Raw genomic sequence first — 23,369 nt, 5'->3', positions numbered from 1 at the left:
GAGACATTACTGACTTAGGTTCTGTCTCCCACACATAATTGATTTCTAATAAATTTTAAGACTCTATCAAGACTGTTTAATTATTTTTTATTTCCTTAACAATAGTTTGCATGAACACTTGTGCATGCATGTCAGGATTTTGTGGTAATATAAAATGTTCCATGGCCAAGGCAGAGTGGCAGTGATTGTCTGGCACATCTTGAGTTTGACATGTGCTGATAGAAAGTGTGCTCCATGTATCATTTGTTATGTGAACAATACCACACTGACAGTGTCCTCACTCATTGATAATACACTTTGCAGTGCTGTAGTTTCTGTGCACGTGGTCATAAATGATGCATTGCCATCAGTCTCCTATATTGCTGTACCATTCATTATAATGGGTCACTTCTTAATTCACACAAATTGCAAATGACAAAGACAATATCCATTGCTATTACATGCGGCAAATGAATGCAATGCATAGCTGTGTGTTGTTTTTCAGTGTTGTTATGCATATTACTGATGCCTATGTCTTCCAGGGATGACTTACTCAACAGTATCACTTTTACCACAGAATGTTTCCACACATCTTTTTGTTCACAAATACGTATTCTTTGTGATGCATACCCATTAGGATATGACAGTGCAGACTTCCCTTCAAGGTGTTCTACAAGATGCATGTGTGATATGTCTTTCTGTGATGCACCCAGTAAATTCACAGCTCATTGACAACATTGATGGCATGAGTTACATTCTTGAAAGTGGGGATTGTGGAATATGTGTCATGCAAACCTCTCAATTGGCCAGGATTGCTCCTAATTTGAACTACAGATGTAACACTGTCCCTCTTAACACGCCCCAAAAGTGGTCATTTCTGAAGAAAGTGTGCTGCATTCCCCTTATAGGTCTGACAAATGATTATAGTTGTACAAGTGTGTTCTACAGAGCATATATAATAACTTACAATCACATATTTTGTGCCAATGTCACAGACTTAAGGTTGTATAATTGTGAAACTGTCCGTGATTTTGCCTGCTTCTGTCTACTGTTGTCCATGAAGCTGTTGCTATGTGTCCCTGATTGATTGAGAGCTAAGCTGACATTTCAGTCATATTCAAGCAACTCATTTTGTACGCCTTTACAATATGCACACAACCTTCTTGTACATATCGTCCTTGCTAAATTTCCTGTCCAGTGATCATGTCAGGATGTTAATATCTCAACCAATCATCTCCATTGATATGTAACCTTGTGTGGCAGTCACAATGCCAAAGCCATGTTGTAGTGTACATTACACTGAGTATACTTTTCTATAATGTGTTATTACTGCATTCATTGCATTAATTTTAGCCTTTAGTTGTTCTGGCTGTCTGTGCAATCTCACAGAACAAGCCTGCCCATAGGTTAACTTGTCTGCATGCGTTATATGGCTCTGTGCTGCTTTACATGGTTTCCTGGCCAGCAACACTGTTGCTGGACACAAAATGTTACTTGTATCCACGTAAGCACGGTGTGTGGTGTGCATAGCTTGTATCCACTTAAGCATGATGTGTGGCGTGCATAGCTTGTATCCATGTAAGCATGATGTGTGGCGTGCATAGCTTGTATCCACGTAAGCATGATGTGTGGCGTGCATAGCTTGTATTCACGTAAGCATGATGTGTGGCGTGCATATGCGATTAGAGCTGCTGCTCATTACACAAACATGCAAACTCCATGTAAGCTTTGCCCTAAGCCTACATGGTATTTATTGAATCCTTGTATTGCCTACACTCCCACGTTTTATATCTCTTTCTAATAATTCAGTAACATGAGATGCAAATTTAATACTGTTTTTGTACAAGTGTGTGACAATACAGAGTATTTTTTGCCCCTCCATTTAAATAATCCACAATGCTCTGCAGTTTAAACTTTCAGTATTTCTGAAGTCTTACCAATAAAAAAAAAAGATCATCTCATACACAATGTGCTAATTAATGTTATTAGTGTCGATGTTGCATATATATCTAGCACTCCTGCTAAGAATGCTGCACAAATCTTAAAGCTTTAGAGGTGATATGCAAAGGCGTATCTTTGAATTTATTTGAAAAGATCACACATCTTAAAATACCTCTTATTCTTGAACAATTTTTTAAAAGTATTTTTATCTTCTATGTAAAAAGCTTGGATCTGTCTTTCAATACCTGTACCAGAGTTTAATTGCCCCAAATTGTATTCCAGTCCTTTTTCAATGTTTCTGCTAAGGGGTGAACCAAATCCATCCTTGAAGGGCACTTACATGGGGATGTGTGAGTTTAAGTTTTACTAACCAGCAATTGTGATGATAGCACACTTACTATCCCTCTCAGATGGTACAGCCTCTAAGGATTCAACACACTCCTTGGTCTTTATACTAATAATCGTATTTTCAGAAGTGAGCTGCGGACATCTAACTAATTATATATGGTGAGGATGCATGCTCATGCTCTGAAAATTATGACAGTAGTTCCAAATGAATTCTTTCTGGTATATCTGAATAAGCAGGGATGACTTCCTTTATACTTTGGTCTACGATAATATCCAAACAATTTATCTTCTCTGTGCTGCATTTAGTTTCAAACCTCAGAACTTCAGTAGTCTCACTGAGGTATATTTCAAACTGCTGCAATTCCTCAGCTGAGCATTTCTATAGAAAAAAAAAATCGCCATCAATGAATTGACCATACAATATGTTTTGTTGTAAACTTAAGACACTGTAATGTGCAGACAAGAATTCAAGGAACAGCGCTGTGAGTTAAAGTCACTATTGTAAACTAATGCGGGCAGTGATTAACCAGATACTTTTTGACAGTATTTCTTGATTTGTGTGAGCAGCTGAGACCAGAAAAGTTGCTTGGTGATAAGTGTTATTACTATTCTTACAGTAATGCTGGTAGTGAGCAACCAGATATTTTTGGAAATATTTCTGGCTTTTGGATTTGTGTGAACTGTTGAGGTAAGACAAGTGCCATTACTTTTCTCATGGATGCTGGCAGTGTTCAACCAGATATTTTGGGCAATATTTCTCTGGCATTGTGATTTATGTGGACCAGCTTGGATTGGAATACTTTAATGTGTGGTAACTTGTTTGTGTGGACTGTGAAAGTGAAATAATATTGCATCAGGCATTGTGGCTAGAACTGTTGGATGGGGAGGTGGGTTTGGCTGAATGAAACTAACTGGCCCTGTTGCCATTTGCTCAGTTTAAAACACTATCTTAATTTGCAGGGCTAGTGTGCATTTATAAAAAGTAAGATGGACTACTTAACGGGACACCTCATATGTACAGACTAGGCATGATTGCTGTGACAGTTTTCTTTGTAAGGGAACGACACGCTGTCTGCTGCTGTCTGCTTATTATTTTGGCTTTGCAGGACTAATGGGATTATGTGAAGCAATGTGCAATATTTTAATGTGTGACAACTATTTGTGATTGTTTACTTTTGGACAAATTAATGTAAAAAGAATTAGATTGTCAAAACCTTCCCACTAGCAAGCACATAGAACTAACAGCCTATCGGGATGTCAATCAGCTCAGCACCACTCACACATGTGTGAACTGCAATAGCATGCCCTAATGTATACAATCACCAAATTTTTTTCCGTACCCATGAGCTTTGTTCATGACATCATTGCATCAAAAGGTTGGGAAAAAGCTCTAAAATGCACCTCATAAAGTTTGTAACTCCATGGTTTCTGCATGCCTAGCAGCCCCCAGATCTCCACCTCAATTTGGTTAATAGAGGATAGTGTGTTAAAAGAATGCAGGAAAATGCAAAGGTGAATTGGAAGACTGAATTTCTTTCCTTAAACATTTTTGTTCAGGCCATCATTAGATGAAAAGGTTGTTAAAAAAACCTCTAAAGGCCATCTCAGAGCATCTTGAAACCTCATGGCTTATGGGGGACTAGCTGTCCACAGATCCCCCTCCCTCCCACAGACAGCTTAATGTAGTTATGTCCACGCAGTTATTACAATGCTGTCTTGGTTAGTTAGGATGTGATGAATGGATGCAAGCACAGTTAAGTGTAAGACTACATTTCTTTCTTTGATCATGTTTTTTTTTTCAGACAATTATAAGTTTTTAAAAAAAAATTCTAAATGCATCTCAGACAGTCTTGGTCAGTTATGATGTCCTGAAAGGAATCAGGAAAAAACAAAGTTGAAGAGTAAAACTAAATTTGTTTCTTACTTTAATCATGGCTTTTGTCTGAGAGCATCTAGAAATCTCTTAGTGTCTGCTGGCTGCTTGCCCCCTAGACTCCAAGCTTAATGTAATTATTTTCACTACAGCTATTACACTGTAGTCTTAGTAATTTAGGATTTGCTGAAAGGATGATGGAAAACACAAAGCTGAAGAGCAAGATTATATTTCTTTCTTTGATCATGGCTTTTGTTCAGGCTATCGCTGGATTGTATCCTGACCATCTAGAAAAAACAGGGATTAATTAAGTTTTTTATCTACAAAGTTATTAGCGTGCATTCATACTTAGATAAAAAATGTTGAATGAATGAATGAATGACTGCAGAAAAAAATGACTAAGAAGGTAATCTGTGTGAGAAGACCAGGATGGTTTGGCAGTGTGCATGGGAAGCATAAAGCTTTTTCACCTAGGGTACAAGTTCACCTAAGGCCTGCCCTGCATTCCAGTAATATTGTTCAGTGTATTTTCATCTATTATCCCTTTCTCATACTTATATTAGGTACAGTCTTTATAAATGCCATTGCAACAAAGTACTCCAGAGTAAATGGCATTCTCAAAAAAAAAAAAAGTGATAAATCCTAGGAAATTATACTTTTTCTTGAGAAATAGCAACAGTGAAGTTGATTATACATAAATGGGGAATCAGAGGTTTTTACACTTTGTGGGGATGTTCAGGGACTTTACTCCTACTCCAAACAGGTTATTATTATTATTTTTCTTATATTAATTAAATACGTTTCCAGCTAATGTGTTTTACCAACATGGCATTGCTTTGCTTATTACTCCTATTGGCCAATTTAAAGAAGACTATTCAATTTGTCTGACATCTCATGTTTAGAATCCAAAAAGTCTTAAATCTTATGCCTCACTTATTTATATATACTCAACCACTCTTCATTAGTGATTTCATCACTGTTCTAACAAATTTGCTTTTTTGTATCCTTAATGCTCACACTTTTACAAACTGGAATCATATATGACTTCTAGCACATGTTGGACACTACCTTAGTTTGCTATGTTTTGGTGGAAAGTGTTGTCTTCAATGTTACTTCCCATTTATAGCCTAATGAATGAAACACTTTTTTACAGATTAATTTATGTAGTTATGTAAAAATAAATTGTTCTGTTCTGTTTATTTGTTTATATATATATTTTATGTGTGTGGAATGTCCCAAAGTACAGACGTTCATCGTGTTTCACTGTTGCAGTCATTACACTTGGGTTATCCTGCTGGCAGGCAACCTGCAGTTGGCCTGAATTCCAAAGTCTTGGTCCGGCGTCGGTTGCTGTCGCCTCTTCCCTGATGTCAGTGCACCAGGGGTATAAAAGATGCAGCCGACGCCGTTTTCTCCAGTCTTTCTTGCCATGCAGTGCCCGAAGCAAAAGCAGTTCACAAGTGCCGGTCGGCCGACTCCTGAGATTTTTGAAATTGAATTTCAGATCCGCTAAGTACCCTGTTGGGGAAACTTTTTCTTGCTCCAGACCGATGTCAGTAAAAAGTTAACAATTGTATTTCTTGTGGGAAGCAAATACCTCATAAGGATTTTCATTCTTACTGTATTCCTTGCCTAGGCCCTGACCACGATGTTGCTAGTTGTCGGTTTTGCACTACATTCAACCAATGCACTATTAAGCGTCGGTTCGCTTTTGCTTTACATTACTTTGGCCGAAGGTTTAACTATATAATGCCATCAGAACAGCTGATGACTGGAGTTCATAAAAAGCGCAAGGACAAAGAAAAGGACAGGCATCCGAGGTCCAAAACCGATGACAAAGCCTCTTCTAGGCCAGTCGCTGGTTCGCCGGTTCTCAGTGAGGTGCTTTTGCAGCCCCTGACACCCGCTACCTCAGAGCTACAGGCCGCCTCCAACTCCCACGTGGAGACAACCAAGCCTCTGGAAACTCAAGGTATTGGGCCTATGGAAACTATTCCCTCAGATGGGTCTGGAGCCGCTGAGCAGGCATCGGCTTCTGACGGTGTTTTCAGACCTTCACAGCTTACTATCAAGACCACTTCAGCAGCCAAGGCAAAGTCTAAAACACCTTTAAAGACAAAGAAACAAGTACAGCATTCACCTGAATAGTCATCCATGGCAAAGAAACAGATGCTTAAAATGGCTGAGGACCTAATTACTCTGATCAGGGGTTCCCATCCCCCTCCTGATAAAAGGCCTAGGCAAGATACTGACTATGATTCCTCTGACCAGGTTTCTATTTCCTCTGATTCCTCTTCAGTACAGGGATATTCTGTTCCTCCCTATGAGGACTCTGATGCTGAAGAATCTATCCCTTCAGCCTCTCCTCCTGAGGATTACTCCTTTGGGGAAACCCTGCACACCATGAGGGAGCATTTCCATTGGGAGAGCCAGGATTATTCAGAATCTAAGAAAAGGCTCAGAGACTTTCTTCTACTGCCTCAGCACAGGCCCCTTGCTATTCCCCCTGTACTAGATATTGTTGATGATGTATTTTCTGAATCAAGTCTGTCTCCTGATTCTTTACCCCCTGTACCAGTTAAGCCAGATAGGTACTACAGGGTCCCAGATTCTCTTAAATGTCTTTATAAAAACCCTGCTGCTGACCCAGAAACAATTTCACAGGGTCCCAAAGGGGTTAAGGCTTCCACTGCAAAAAACCCTGTCCTCTCTTATAGAGATTCTAGAGCACTGGACAGATGGGGGAAAAAGTTTACACTTCTGCTACTTTAGCTGTAAAGGCTTTAAACTGCCAGTTTCACATGCTTAAATATCAACAATACCTAATGTCTTTGCTAAGACAGAAAATGCTTACAAGCTCAGAATGTCCTGAAAATAAGGAAATGCAGGATTTATTGCATGCAGCTGAACAAGTGGGAAAGCATTCTTTGCAATGTGGTTTTGATTCATTAGAGGTTTCTTGCAGAGCTGCAGTTACAGGGTCTGTCATTCAAAGGCATGCTTGGTTAAAAGAACAAAGTTTACCTGATCATGTTAAAGCAAAACTGTTGGATGCGCCATTACAGCATGATACTTTGTTTGGTGATAAGGCGGAAGAGGTGTTAAAGAAAATGGAGGGTAAAGCAAAATCACTGCAGACAGTAAAGGATTTCTTACAGGTTTAGCCACCCAGATTTAGCAGGAACTGGTCTTCTAAAAATTGGTCCTTTCCAGTGTCAGACAGGCCACAAAGAGGCAGATACAGGCGCCCAAGAGGCAGATCTCAGCCCCAGGGCTCATACAGACCGAAGCAATGGGGTGCTTCAGCTCCCAAAGGCGGAGAAGACAAATCACAACCTTATAGGAAACAGTCCCAATAACTTCCCTCTACCAATGCCAAGCACTTACCTTTTGGCAACACCCTTAGGGGGAAAACTGGCACTTTTCTTACAAAATTGACACATGATCACCCAGGACAAATGCATGATGAATATTGTTTCCCAGGGTTACAGGTTCCACTTTCATACCCTACCAAGGGCAAAAGGTATGCCAGACCTGCCACACAATCAATGGGCAGAGGCACAAAAACTAATTTCTGCTCTTATGGACATGAGGGCTATTCAAAAAGTACCACAGCAAGAGCAGGGACAAGGATTTTACTCAAGACTTTTCTTGGTACCCAGAAAGGACAAAGGTTGGAGACCAACACTAGACCTGTCAACTCTAAATACATTCCTGGACGTTCCAAAATTCAAAATGTTGACACTGCAGCAACTTCTACCCATGCTGGGCAAAAAGACTTGGCTAGTTACTTTGGACCTCAAAGAGGCATACCTGCATGTCCCAATCAGACAATCTTGCAGACGATACGTCAGATTCATAGCTGGCTCAATGCATTACCAATTCTCTGCACTGCCCTTTGGCTTATCTAGTGCGCCCAGGGTCTTCAGAAAATGCCTGGCACCAGTAATTGCATTATGCAGACAAAAAGGAATTCAAATATATCCCTACTTGGACGACTGCCTTATTCAAGTGGACAGCAAGGACATTCTACTAAAGCATCTGGCATTCGTAAAAAGATTACTAATTTGCCTAGGGTACACAGTAAACGAGAATACATCAAAACTAGTGCCTTCTCAAGAGATAATATTCCTGGGTGCAAGCTTAAATACAACTGCCCAGATGGCTTATCTCATGCCAGACAAACAAAGGCAACTGACTCATTACTTTGAAATGATGGCAACAAAGACCCCGCTACCTGCAAGAAAAATTCTGCAGGCTTTGGGCTTCATGGCATCCTGCATCCTCCTAATTCCATATGCAAGACTGCATATGAGGATGCTACAATGGTATCTAAAAAGTGTTTGGACTCAACATTGCCACAGCCTGGAAACAATAATTACTCTCATTCCCTGCCTGCAACAAGAGTTTTGATGGTGGGCTCTGGCCTGTCACCACAACAAGGGACAGCCTTTCACTTTACCCACAGCCAGGCAGACACTAACAACAGATGCATCGGATTATGCCTGGGGAGCACACATGGCAGGAAAATGTATACAGGGCACATGACCCACAGACCTAATGCATATCAAAAAGAGATGCTAGCTGTACAGAATGCCCTGACAGCCTTCAAGGATCTACTACATCCAGGACACCTATTACTAAAGACGGACAATACTACAGTCATGTGGTACATAAACAAGCAAGGGGGCACACATTCCTACCCCCTCTGCAGGCAAGCCATGACTTTGTGGAACACAGCACTGGCCTATTAAGTACATCTGCAGGCACAATTCCTGCCAGGAAAGAAAAATACTCTGGCAGACGAACTAAGCAGAAACCTCATGGACCCTCACGAATGGAAACTAGATACACAGGTCTTCAACATGATAAAAAAGAAATGGGGATGCCCAGACATAGATCTATTTGCCTCCCCTCACAACTGACAGCTACATAGATTCTGTACAAGGACTTATCACTCATAAGCACGGAAGGTGGATGCTCTATCATTCAGCTGGAAAAGCCTAACACTTTATGCCTATTCACCACTGCCTTTACTCCCCAAGGTACTCCTAAAGGTCAGACAAGAGAAGCCAAAAATGATTCTGATTGCCCCAGAGTGGCCACGCCAGCACTGGTACCCAATCCTAAAGAGCTTGTCTCAAGGGCCAGCTTGGACTTTACCTCAAATTCCTCATCTGCTGACCCAACAAAACAATCAGATCCTGCACAGCCAACTCAGAACCTTAAATCTGGCTGCTTGGTGAATAATATAGCCACTCAGAACACACCTCTCTCTAAAGCAGTTATGGATGTAAGTTTGGAAGCCAGGATGCCCAGCACCAGGAAATCTTATGCAGAAAAATGGAAGAGATTCTGTGCTTGGAACCAGGCACAAGGACTTGAACCGCTTGTTTCTAATATTCCTCAGATTTTGCAATACCTAATTAAGATGCTAGACAAAGGCCTATCCTTCTCATCAGTTAAGATCCATGCCTCTGCCATTTCAGCTCATTACAATACGGAACCTCCTATTTTCTCTTATCCACTACTACGACAGTACCTCAGCGGGGCAAAAAACATAAGAACCCAAAGAGAGCATCTATACCAACATGGGACCTCAACTTTGTTTTGGAAATGCTCACACTGCCTCCTTTTGAGCCAGCCAATACAGCTGAGATAAAATTCTTATCATGGAAAACTGCTCTGCTTCTAGCAATAACTTCAGCAAGAAGAGTCTCAGAGTTACAGGCATTAATGGCAGTGGAACCTTTTATCATTTTTCATCCGGACAGGGTTTCTCTAAGGACAAACCCAACATTTATGCCAAAGGTAGTATCCAGCGTGGCTCTTAACCAAACCATTTATTTACCAACCTTTTATCCAAATCCCCAGAATAAAGGGGAGAGACTTCTGCTCTCTTTGGACATACACAGGCAGCTACGCTTCTACTTGGACAAAACAAAAGCTTTCAGAAAAACTGAGCAACTTTTTGTGGCATACGCTGCAGGATCACAAGGAAAGGCTATTTCAAAGCAGAGTCGCTGCAGGATCACAAGGAAAGGCTATTTCAAAGCAGAGTATTTCAAAATGAATAGGACACTGCATTTGTTTCTGCTATGCACAGCATGGCAAATCAGTGCCTAAGAATATTAGGCCTCATTCTACCAGGGGAGCAGCCACATCAGCAGCCTTTCTCAGAGGAGTACCAACCAAGGAAATTTTGGAGGCTGCAACTTGGAGTTCAGTGCACACTTTTACCAAGCACTATCACTTACCTCTTTACTCTAAATCCAGAGCAGGCTTTGCCACTGCAGTCCTGCAGGGCCTCATTGCCACTCCTAATCCTATTTAGATCCAGCCGCCCAACCTCAGCTTTGGGATTCAACCCAAGTGTAATGACTGCAACAGTGAAACACGATGAACATAGTACAGTTGTGTACCTACCATAAATGTAGATGTTCGAGTGTATTCACTGTTGCAGTCCAGGTTACCCTCCCACCATCCCCCTTTCATTGCTGGGACTTATCTGCACTTCTCCATTCTATACAACCTATGTGGTGTATTTGTTTGTAGAGGAAGGTAATGTTTATGTTAGTGCATGCTTTTTTATTTGCAAATTTTTAGCATGCCCTTTTGGGGGCACCTGACATCTGGGGCAAGAAAAATTGAAGAAAATGGCATCGGCTGCATCTTTTATACCCCTGGTGCACTGACGTCAGGGAAGAGGCGACAGCAACTGATGCCGGACCAAGACTTTGGAATTCAGGCCAACTGCGGGTTGCCTGCCAGCAGGATAACCCAAGTGTATTGACTGCAATAGTGAATACACTAGAACATCTACATTTATGGTAGGTACACAACTGTACTTTTTTACTCATAACACAAACCAGAGGTAAATATTAAAAAATGGTTTACATTTTGCTGCTTTTGATATTTGATAACAGGGAAGCCCAAAAGTTGTAAGTGCCTATTTCAATGGAGTAGTGTCTGAGACTCCCTCTGTGTTATGCAGTCTGCAAATGGAAACTGACAAAATCAAACTCAGGACTACAGGATGGCCCTTGCTAGCAGCTCATAGACATAACTCTCTTTAATAAACAGCCAGACATTAGCAAATGCAAGTGTTATTTACTTTAAGTATTACTATATATTTAGAAAAGACATAAGTAAACTTAAGCATCCAATATAATTTTCCAAGATAATTTCTCATATTTGCATACTATTATAATGCTTTGAAAATAAATAAGGGGTAATCTGAAATATCAGTGTTAATGTTTAATTAATTTCTCTCTCTCTCTCTCTTTCTCTCACACACACACACACACACACACACACACACACACACACACACACACACACACACACACACACACACACATTCTGAACATTCCCTGTTTGCATATAGGAGATGAAAGTAAAAGAGTTACTGACATGGAGACCAGCTTGTGTTTTTTTCTATAAAATTCCTTTCATCTTCAGTCAGTATTTAGTTTTATCACTTCAGAAATGTGAATGATCTGCCGAACAGCAAAAGGGAATTGATAAGTTTCTGCACCTTGTCCTCTGAACTCTTCAGTACTGGTAACAACCCTCTCTTCATATACAGATTTGTCTGCCCAGAGAGAAACAGGATTTTTTGCATAGGTATACATGAGGAAATTCAGTTTTACCCTCCTACTTTATTTCCTCTTATTTATTGTCTCTTTCCTTTACTCTGTGATTCAGTATTTTACCTCTGCATTTTTCCTTTCATTATTTCTTCATGCTGTCCATCCATTGCAAACAAATAGCATGATCATTACCAGCTATATTTGCTGTATATGCCTTTTAATACCTATCAGATCAATGTATTCAAACTGCATTTCTCTTACATCTGACTCTTTAGAAATTATTTTTCTAATCATTATTTGTATTTTTTGCACAAAAACAAAGATAAAATTATTTTATAACCTGCAATAATACAGTAAGAGAACACTAGCAGAAAAATAATAGTATAAAAAAAAAACAGGTTGGCAGAATATATTACAATAAAAATGATAAGTAAAATACTTAGCTACAGACCGACTAGTCTCTGCCTCTAAGGAGCTCCAAGGCTATATTCCATAAAATTGGCCTATTGAGAGAGGACAGTCTCTGCCATCCCACTCTCACAACAGTGAACAACAGAACCCAACCCACTTCTTGAGATGGCATCACCCATTAAATACCTCAAGGAAGTGAGTTCCACCACACTACAATGTGGTAATGAGATTCTCTAACATTCTATGGTAAAGTACCTCATTGCCTAGTCTGAGAGTAGTGCCAAAACTGAGGAAGGATTCAGTGGGGGCCCCCAGGTTCAGACAAAGTTCTCAGGTGCAGCAGGATGATCTGTATGTTACTGCTAGTATTCCAAGCACAGAGTGCAACAGGATGGGATGATCTGTATGTTACTGCTAGTATTCCAAGCACAGGGTGCAACAGGATGGGATGATCTGTATGTTACTGCTAGTATTCCAAGCACAGAGTGCAACAGGATGGGATGATCTGTATGTTACTGCTAGTATTCCAAGCACAGAGTGCAACAGGATGGGATGATCTGTATGTTACTGCTAGTATTCCAAGCACAGGGTGCAACAGGATGGGATGATCTGTATGTTACTGCTAGTATTCCAAGCACAGGGTGCAACAGGATGGGATGATCTGTATGTTACTGCTAGTATTCCAAGCACAGAGTGCAACAGGATGGGATGATCTGTATGTTACTGCTAGTATTCCAAGCACAGAGTGCAACAGGATGGGATGATCTGTATGTTACTGCTAGTATTCCAAGCACAGAGTGCAACAGGATGGGATGATCTGTATGTTACTGCTAGTATTCCAAGCACAGGGTGCAACAGGATGGGATGATCTGTATGTTACTGCTAGTATTCCAAGCACAGGGTGCAACAGGATGGGATGATCTGTATGTTACTGCTAGTATTCCAAGCACAGAGTGCAACAGGATGGGATGATCTGTATGTTACTGCTAGTATTCCAAGCACAGAGTGCAACAGGATGGGATGATCTGTATGTTACTGCTAGTATTCCAAGCACAGAGTGCAACAGGATGGGATGATCTGTATGTTACTGCTAGTATTCCAAGCACAGAGTGCAACAGGATGGGATGATCTGTATGTTACTGCTAGTATTCCAAGCACAGAGTGCAACAGGATGGGATGATCTGTATGTTACTGCTAGTATTCCAAGCACAGAGTGCAACAGGATGGGATGATCTGTATGTTACTGCTAGTATTCCAAGCACAGAGTGCAACAGGATGGGATGATCTGTATGTTACTGCTAGTATTCCAAGCACAGAGTGCAACAGGATGGGATGATCTGTATGTTACTGCTAGTATTCCAAGCACAGAGTGCAACAGGATGGGATGATCTGTATGTTACTGCTAGTATTCCAAGCACAGGGTGCAACAGGATGGGATGATCTGTATGTTACTGCTAGTATTCCAAGCACAGAGTGCAACAGGATGGGATGATCTGTATGTTACTGCTAGTATTCCAAGCACAGAGTGCAACAGGATGGGATGATCTGTATGTTACTGCTAGTATTCCAAGCACAGAGTGCAACAGGATGGGATGATCTGTATGTTACTGCTAGTATTCCAAGCACAGAGTGCAACAGGATGGGATGATCTGTATGTTACTGCTAGTATTCCAAGCACAGAGTGCAACAGGATGGGATGATCTGTATGTTACTGCTAGTATTCCAAGCACAGAGTGCAACAGGATGGGATGATCTGTATGTTACTGCTAGTATTCCAAGCACAGGGTGCAACAGGATGGGATGATCTGTATGTTACTGCTAGTATTCCAAGCACAGGGTGCAACAGGATGGGATGATCTGTATGTTACTGCTAGTATTCCAAGCACAGGGTGCAACAGGATGGGATGATCTGTATGTTACTGCTAGTATTCCAAGCACAGGGTGCAACAGGATGGGATGATCTGTATGTTACTGCTAGTATTCCAAGCACAGGGTGCAACAGGATGGGATGATCTGTATGTTACTGCTAGTATTCCAAGCACAGAGTGCAACAGGATGGGATGATCTGTATGTTACTGCTAGTATTCCAAGCACAGAGTGCAACAGGATGGGATGATCTGTATGTTACTGCTAGTATTCCAAGCACAGAGTGCAACAGGATGGGATGATCTGTATGTTACTGCTAGTATTCCAAGCACAGAGTGCAACAGGATGGGATGATCTGTATGTTACTGCTAGTATTCCAAGCACAGAGTGCAACAGGATGGGATGATCTGTATGTTACTGCTAGTATTCCAAGCACAGAGTGCAACAGGATGGGATGATCTGTATGTTACTGCTAGTATTCCAAGCACAGGGTGCAACAGGATGGGATGATCTGTATGTTACTGCTAGTATTCCAAGCACAGGGTGCAACAGGATGGGATGATCTGTATGTTACTGCTAGTATTCCAAGCACAGGGTGCAACAGGATGGGATGATCTGTATGTTACTGCTAGTATTCCAAGCACAGGGTGCAACAGGATGGGATGATCTGTATGTTACTGCTAGTATTCCAAGCACAGAGTGCAACAGGATGGGATGATCTGTATGTTACTGCTAGTATTCCAAGCACAGAGTGCAACAGGATGGGATGATCTGTATGTTACTGCTAGTATTCCAAGCACAGAGTGCAACAGGATGGGATGATCTGTATGTTACTGCTAGTATTCCAAGCACAGAGTGCAACAGGATGGGATGATCTGTATGTTACTGCTAGTATTCCAAGCACAGAGTGCAACAGGATGGGATGATCTGTATGTTACTGCTAGTATTCCAAGCACAGGGTGCAACAGGATGGGATGATCTGTATGTTACTGTTAGTATTCCAAGCACAGAGTGCAACAGGATGGGATGATCTGTATGTTACTGCTAGTATTCCAAGCACAGAGTGCAACAGGATGGGATGATCTGTATGTTACTGCTAGTATTCCAAGCACAGAGTGCAACAGGATGGGATGATCTGTATGTTACTGCTAGTATTCCAAGCACAGAGTGCAACAGGATGGGATGATCTGTATGTTACTGCTAGTATTCCAAGCACAGAGTGCAACAGGATGGGATGATCTGTATGTTACTGCTAGTATTCCAAGCACAGGGTGCAACAGGATGGGATGATCTGTATGTTACTGCTAGTATTCCAAGCACAGAGTGCAACAGGATGGGATGATCTGTATGTTACTGCTAGTATTCCAAGCACAGGGTGCAACAGGATGGGATGATCTGTATGTTGCTTCTTGTAACCAAAGCAGAGAGTTTACCTAACATATCAAATCTGACATACAGGTGGAGTTGCATGACCTTGATGCCTTTCTGTACATCTGCTTCTCATGTAGGGTGGACTGCTGAATCCAGACACAATAGACAGTATACTTGTCATGCCTGTGTTCTCCCCACCTGGAAGATGGACAAGCATGTGGGGTCACTAGCCCACCAGTGAATTAATTTTAAGTTTAAGCACACCACTAAAGCAAGCTGTCCACTAAGGAGTTTGAGGGACAGTTCAGTCTGCACTCAACCTTGCACACTTGCAGTTCCAGGCATGCCTCCCCATCCTGAATCCGTTAGTATAACTCCATCTATGTGTAGAGCTAGGTTCTGAAGGCAATCTAGCTTTCCACCAGGTACTCGTGGACTTAAAACTATGGTTTTGGCAGTCATCATTTACACTGACTGAACCGGGACTGGCAGAACCTCACCTTTTGGACTCAGGAATTGAAACTGATCAGTCTGTCATGTTACTACATGCCCAAGTTATTTTGGAATTTAGCTCCAAATCTTTTGATTGTAATCAAATAAATGTTATTTAGATTTCATAATTCATTCATAATTCAGTTTTGTTAATTTTGTTCCCATTGCCAAAATGCATTATGTATTTGTAGTGCCAAATATTTTTGCTTTTTGTAACTAATGTGTCATTGATGCCACATTCTGTTGTTTAAAATGCTCATTGCTTAATCAGCATAGTTTAACTGTCAGTATGTATGCTGAGTAAATGATATATGTAATGATGCTTCTCATTACAGCCATGATCCTTCTTTAAAACTTTCACTGCTTGATCAAAATGCATTTCGGCAGCTAAACATAGTCAGCAGATTAAGCAGTATTCTGCAGAGTGAGTGAGTGGGTGAGTGAGAGAGTGAGAGAGAGAGAGTGAGAGTGAGAGAGAGAGAGAGAGAGAGAGAGAGAGATTGGGAAATGGCAGAATGGTTATGGAAAATGACAACAACGGTTATGGAAAATAACAACAGCTTTGGATTACTTTAACTATGTTTTCATAGGATCTTCCCATGTTACTCTGAGGAAGGCGTGTTATGACTTTAAGCTCCAGTGTGGAGAGAAAATTGAGCACTAGCTAACATATATCAACCTGCTGGAAGACAAAATTGGACTACATCTGCATTATTTCAGTTAGCCACCAGACATTTGTCCATGGATATATATTCTGTAAGGAAGGTGGTTAGCAGACTGTACATTTCAGTGTGTATGATCACAATGAAGACTTTTACCACTAGTTATTGTATGATCACAAATGACTTTTACTATTTGTTCCTAGCTTTATCACAGACAAAAGGGACTCCATTATGTAGCAAACAATTCTGAAGCAGCATAGTGGACTTGCAGCTTGCATCAAAAGAGACTAACTAGACTGGACATATGAATTTGAAGCCTTTACATTTGAAGAGTTCATTTTGACAATTACAAGCTTGGACTGAATCCCAAATCATCCAATTTGTCTTGCTTTATTTTCTAGGCCCTTTACTTTTCTGAATCATACAGTCTCTTTAATGACTATTGTCTTTCCTTGCATTTCAAAGAAGGTGCTGATTAAAATAGTCATCACGAACTCCAGCTGAGAAGAGGTTTTTACATAGACACCATATCTAAAGCTTGGATTTGAAGTAGATTTTCAGGACTCTGGTTTTCATTTCACTTTTGTTTTGCACTGTCAGTGGTGCAACAGGTGGCACACTTGCCTTTAGTGTAAAAGGCTGTAGGTTCTATTTCCAGGCCAACTAGATTGATTACTAACACTACAGTCTACCATATAGAGTGTTTCATTCCCAAGTGTGTCATCATTTGGATGAGACGTTAAACTGAGGTCCCATCTGCTTGAGTTGGTGGTAGCTCAGGTGTAAAAGAGCCTACGTTATCTATTGAAGAGAGTAGGGAGTTCTTTACTTAAAAACATTCAGTTCAATACTATTTACAAACTTATATATTTACAAATGTATACACTGTATAAATTTCCATTCCTTTTGTGTTATTGTCATACAATCATAGATATCTTGCTTTTCAGTATCATTTTAAACTTCTATCTTATTTGAATCCTGGCCCTTTTACCATATCCGTCATCTAGGTTTTCTTAAAATTACTGCTAGTCTCCATTTACCATTACACACAACTTAATTTAGCCTTTTATTCCAAATGGTCCACACAAAATAAAATAATATTTTATCACTTTTACTAGCATAACCTTATTTTTGGTACTATAATATCCATATATAATCATATCCGTATTTATTTCATTTACAACCTTTATATTTTCAAATAAATTTTCTTTACACAGTTTTCCCCCACAATTTTGCAACCCTTATACATTGCCAAAAAACATGCCCCGTTGTTTCTTCTTCACCCCAAACTACACAAACTCTTTCACTTATTTTTTATATGGCATATTTCCCTTTACTGGTAATTTATTAATCACTAATCTCTATAATAAATCTTGACATTGTACTTGCTTATTGCACCATGCTTTTTGTATTTTTATAATTTTAACTTTTTCATTTGCTAGCTTAGCCAAGGATTCACATAATAATAATAATGTATCATGATATTTTTATACCACCCTTTCCTCTTATTTTCTACTTCATTAATTTTTATTTTCCATAAAATATTTTGTTTCTTTATAACATCCCATTACTTCATTTAAACATGCGTCTCCTCTTTTGAAATTTTTAACATATCCCAATGCTGCTTATACTTGTTATGTAGTATAGTAAATTTACTACCAACTTTTCCTTGTTATCATTTAATCGAAATAAAACTTTATACAAAATCATAACAGAAGCATAAACAAATGAGGTCTGGTAACAAACCAATTTGTCCAGGGACATCTTCAGCTGAGGGTTTAGATAAAAAGTATTAATGGGTTCTGAGGATTATGCCACCATTAAGGAAAATTATCACTGCAGCATTGGGGGTGGGTGAGGGGTGGTAGGCAGACATTCGATAGCATGTTAGAACATAGGATTTGATGAAGGTGCACAGATTAAAAAGCATGATTTAGTGATAGTGAGTTCAGATGCTGCAAAGGCCTTTGATGGGGATAGGCTGAGCGATATTATTTAACTCAGATGATTTTTTAGCTTGGTGTTCTGCATGCATTTAATGAGTTTATTGTATCTATATACATGGCTTCTTTAACCAGACTGAAGAGCTGGCTGCGAATAACAGTTTTTCCTGGGCATGCACCACAGCACTAATGGTCATGAGGTGAGGGGGATTGGCACTTTCTTATTTGGGTCTGTCATGTTTCTAAGTTTTCTACTGTTGCTCTGTAGCCATAAGGGTTGCTGATATTCTATCAACGTTGATGGCAACTCTTACATAAACTTTGGTGTGACGTGAGTGTTTGTTTTTACAAATATGAGACAGCTTGACTCAGGTGTTACTGCTTAAATCGATTGCTTCTGGTTTGCTTAGATGAGCTTGGTGGATGTGTTGCATAATATTGAACTAGCTCATGGCTGGGCTCTCCTAATTTGCAAAGTGCCAGTATTTGAGTTGTCAGTGAATTATGACAGTGAAGTACAAGTCTTAAACTGACTTGGTTATAAGAAGTAGTTCTTACCTGCACGTTTGACCCTATACATTAAGGGAGTGGGCTGACATAACCCCCCCATTAGATTTGATTTAATGGCTTGGGTTTTCTACGTCATTACATGCAAATATGTAGCAAAGTTAAGTAAGATGGCTGCGAATATGCTAACTTGTCATTGCTTACAGTGCTTTCTCTCTCTTGTTTGTTACATTTCTAGGAGTGGTACTTTCTTTTGTTTGCACACAGCTCACAATAAACATCTGTTCACAGTGGCTCAGGGAAAAGTTGCTCAATAGCAACAGCAATGTTTAGAAGTGCCCAAAATTATTGGGCCTTTGCCCTCATTAACTATGGCCTGTCCCGATTTTTGCTCTAAGGGATCGTAAGGTATGATTCTTGGTCCATGCTAAATCCCTCACAGCAACTCAAAATTTTGTTGCCTTTGCAGGCTGATATGGACTCTGCTATTCCAGTGACTTATAGGAGCAGTGTTTGGATCTTTTTTTTTTTTTTTTGTTAGGACCTTCTTATAAAATTGTAATGAAGAAAGAAAAAAAGTCAATCTTGCTACTACTCACATTAAATTGTTTAAGTAGAAAGGTATATTGACTAAAATCTTCACTTAACATAAGTGCAGTATTTCTCTACCTTAGCTGATAACATACCTGGGTACAGATTTTCACAGGATGTTTAGATTTTATAGTTAGGTAGTTTGGACAACTGGATTAGGGAAATGGATGGCCAGTCACTACACGTCTTCGACCTTGGAAGTCGGCCATTTGTTTTATGCTAGTTGCCTCACTGGATGTGAGGTATGCACAGAATATCCAGATTTGGCCTCATTTTAGTCTGTTTCTCATTACATTGTGGTTCTTTGGTGAATTATCAGCAAATCATTAAGCCTGAAGTTAGAAATGTTGGCATTGATTTATAGCTTTGGCCAGATGTTTTGTTCTAGGAAGTAGTTATGACTGGCTTGCACTTTTGCTACTGTTTGCATGATGCAGACATGGCAGAATGGGCAGATTTTTTCCTCTCCTATTTGGGTCATTTCCTTAAACTGGGAGGATTCTCGAACTGAGTTCCCAGATTTGTCAGTGTCCTGAAGGAAATGCATTTAAATGTGATGGATTAGACTGGGGTGGATGGTTCTGATGCTGGAGTGGTGCACAGTGAGGCCAGAGGTAATCCTAATTTACTCATTAAGGCATATCAGAGTGCAAATTAGGAGTAACGTGGGGACAGGTGAGGATGAGGTACATCGGGGGGCAGGGTGAAGCACATTTGAGGATTGTTTATGGGGAGTTTGGGGTTGTCCACAGGTGGAGGGGAGTTGCAACAGCATGAGGGTAGGTTGCATTTTGTGGGCATGGTAGTTGCATTTATTTCCCTGTGGCAAGGCTAGGCAGATGGATTGTTCAGTGGCCGTGCTGCTTTGGGAGTTCAGCACCGTTCTCTATTAGATTGGACAGCAGTGGGGGGGACTTTAAGACTAATTAAAGGGTTTTACAGAGCTTGCAAGGTATGCATGTGTAGAGGGATGGGTGAGGAATGGGTTACCATTTATGCAGAAATTTGAAGGTCCAAGCAAGTGGCTGACTAGTGGATGCAGGTCATGATTGTTTGATATTAAATAGAAAAAAAAAAAAAAAAAGGTTGTCAAGTGGTTACATTTTGGAACAAGGGTAAATTAAGGATGTCATGGAACTTGGTGGGCTCCTTAATATGGCATATTTGTGAGAGAATGGTTTTGGCTTGTTGGCTGGCAGAATGTAAGGATGCTTGGAGGATGGATGTATTGGATGGATGGACATTTGGAGGAGAAATGTTACTGTTCGGAGTGAGTTTCACTCTGCCTGGCATTTTAGGTTTAGTAGAAATTGTGGGGAACACTGTCAATTTTCATCTGGAAAGTAGGGCTGTGGTAGGATGCCCTTGTTTTGTCAGGACAGGTGTGTTAGGTTGGCTTGGAATGATTAGATGTGCTACACGATTCCAGAGCAGTGTGAATAGAAAGGTATATGGTACAGCACTGTAAGATTTTAATTTGTGTTGAGGTTTGCGAACAAGGTTAAGCAGTTCAACTGGTCAAGGTGGATTTACCTCCAGTTAGTATAGTTGCACAGGTGACTAGGTTATGTGACTTTATTGAATCTGAGATGTTGGGTCATATGTTTGAAGGTTTGGGTTAGGTTTGATATTGTAAAGACTGACAGACTATGGCTATTGTCAATATAGATTTTGTTGTAAGGGCTGGTGTTGATAAACGGAGGTTCACTGGGTTGCATTCTGGGAGATATTGGCATTACGGAGAATTGAATTCATTACGAGGGTGGCACATTGGTAAGCAAATGCTATGTGACTATTAGATGTTTGCTTTATACTAGAAGGTGGGTATTGGGGTTGAATTCCTATTAAAGTGAATTGTTGGAGAGGTGATCTCATTTGGTGATTATTACATTCTTTGGGTGGTTAAAGGATGCTGCAGTTAGGAAGGATGGCATGTAGTTGAGCTTGCTTTGTTTTGAAAGCTGTTGGGTTTTTAGTGTTTTGATGGTACATTTGACAGGTAATGACCTGGGAATAATTATGAAATTACCACTGGTAGTTAGGATAAGTGAGGATATGTTTGACTTACAGAGGTTTTGCAAGGGTATAGATGTTACTTTGGCTTTAGAGGGGGATCATTGATTTAAGTTTAGCTGATTAGGCAACTGGTTACTTTATATGATAGGATTTTGGCACACTAATGACTGGGATCCAGTTTGGTTAACAGAGAATGGAGCACACCAAATGATGTTTAGCGTCTACTTTCTTAACATACAGTTTATTTTGTTTTAGAAGGTTGTTGGAAGTTTTGGTATGAATGAGGGGGAACAGCCTGGTCAGGCTAGTAGGCAGAGAAGAGGGGCAGGCTTGTCCCTCTTCTGTTTCCCCTCTGGTGTTGGAGGTTCATTTCAATGAGTTGGGCAATGCAAATGAGCAGTTGGATGCTGTTTAACAAATAAAAGTAAGCAAGTGGAGTTGAGGATGCTGCTTATTTAGTTGTATGTTTATTTCAATGAGTTGGGAAATGCGTGGTTGGATGCTGCTTGATAAGTAAAAGTAAGTGTGCAGAGGTAAGGATGCTACTTACTTGGTTGGGGTGAGTGGGGTCACGCTGTCCTAAGTTAATAGTTATATGTATGTTTATGGTTTGATTAATAAATGAAAATATTAGTTGGTCAATAAAGTTATGTTTATGGAATTTTAATAAAGGTTATCAAATCTCATTTGGTGTAATGTGTGTTTACTGAAGGGAACTGGGACAAATGAGGTTTGATGACAAACCAATTTGTCCAGGGATATCTTCAGCTGGATGTTTAGATAAAAGTATTAATGGGTTTTATGAGGAAAAGAGAAGAAGCTAGTTGGGGGGAAGGGTTAAATAGGAAAGTAGGATGACTGGGTGGAAATGAAGAAAGGGTAGGAGGGGCTTAATAAATACATTTTGTGAGAGTGTAACTGGGTGAGGAATCTCATTTTGGTGTGAACTTGCTACCCACCCTCAATCCCTGTTTGGAGCATTGGGGATTGTGTGGTTGTTATAATTTTTGGAAGGCAGAGAAAAGGGGCAGGCTTGCCCCTCTTCTGCTCCCCCTCTGGTGTAGGAGTTTCATTTCAATGAGTTGGGAAATGCAAGTGAGTGGTTGGATGCTGCTTGATTAATACTCTCATAACTAATGGAAATAATATACTTCTCATATGACATCCCAGACATATTCCATTCTTTATAGCTATTTATTTGCTTAAGAATCCATTCACTAAAATTCTTACTTTTATTATATGTATAACAACATACATTCTTAAATTTCTTACTAATGTTGTACTTTTCCATAATTATCCACAAAAGTTCACATTGCATTGTATTAAACTCTTTATTTAAATGTTTTATCATGATGTTGGCCTTATCAGTCCTGTTTATAATGTCATCCACAATTTCATTTACTATGAATACTAATTCCTGACATCCTTTTCCCTTTAAACTATATATGCTATCTTCCGTAATACTTTTCATTTTACTTTCCATTCTCTTCAGAATTATTTTCATAAAAATCTTATAATCTGTATTGTTTAATAATACAGGTCTTCAGTTTTCAATTTTTTTACCTTCCTTTTTCTATATAAATTTAAGTGTACCATTGCTAAATCTTTATACATAAAACCTTCATTTAACCACTCATTTATAGATTTTAAAAAGTATTGCTTTCCGCTGATCCATAAATTCTTATAAAGTCGGTATTCTATCCCATCTGATCCTGAAACCAACTGCACATTTATTTGTCTTATCTAACTAATACAAGGAAATCTCATTCTTTTTCTT

The 23,369-nt window shown here is 39.9% G+C and overlaps 1 protein-coding gene across 1 annotated transcript in view; it reads left to right on the top strand.

The window, feature by feature from the left end:
* LOC122808708 (hepatic lectin-like) overlaps window positions 1–23,369 on the top strand; it is a 634,431-nt gene that overhangs the window by 400,663 nt on the left and 210,399 nt on the right. The window lies entirely within an intron of this gene.

Source organism: Protopterus annectens, chromosome 8.part0, assembly GCF_019279795.1.
Source record: "Protopterus annectens isolate FY-2018-M chromosome 8.part0, PAN1.0, whole genome shotgun sequence".
Taxonomy (NCBI): domain Eukaryota; kingdom Metazoa; phylum Chordata; order Ceratodontiformes; family Protopteridae; genus Protopterus; species Protopterus annectens.
The sequence above is the reverse complement of the archived record's forward strand: the minus strand, read 5'-3'. Positions and strand labels throughout refer to the sequence as shown.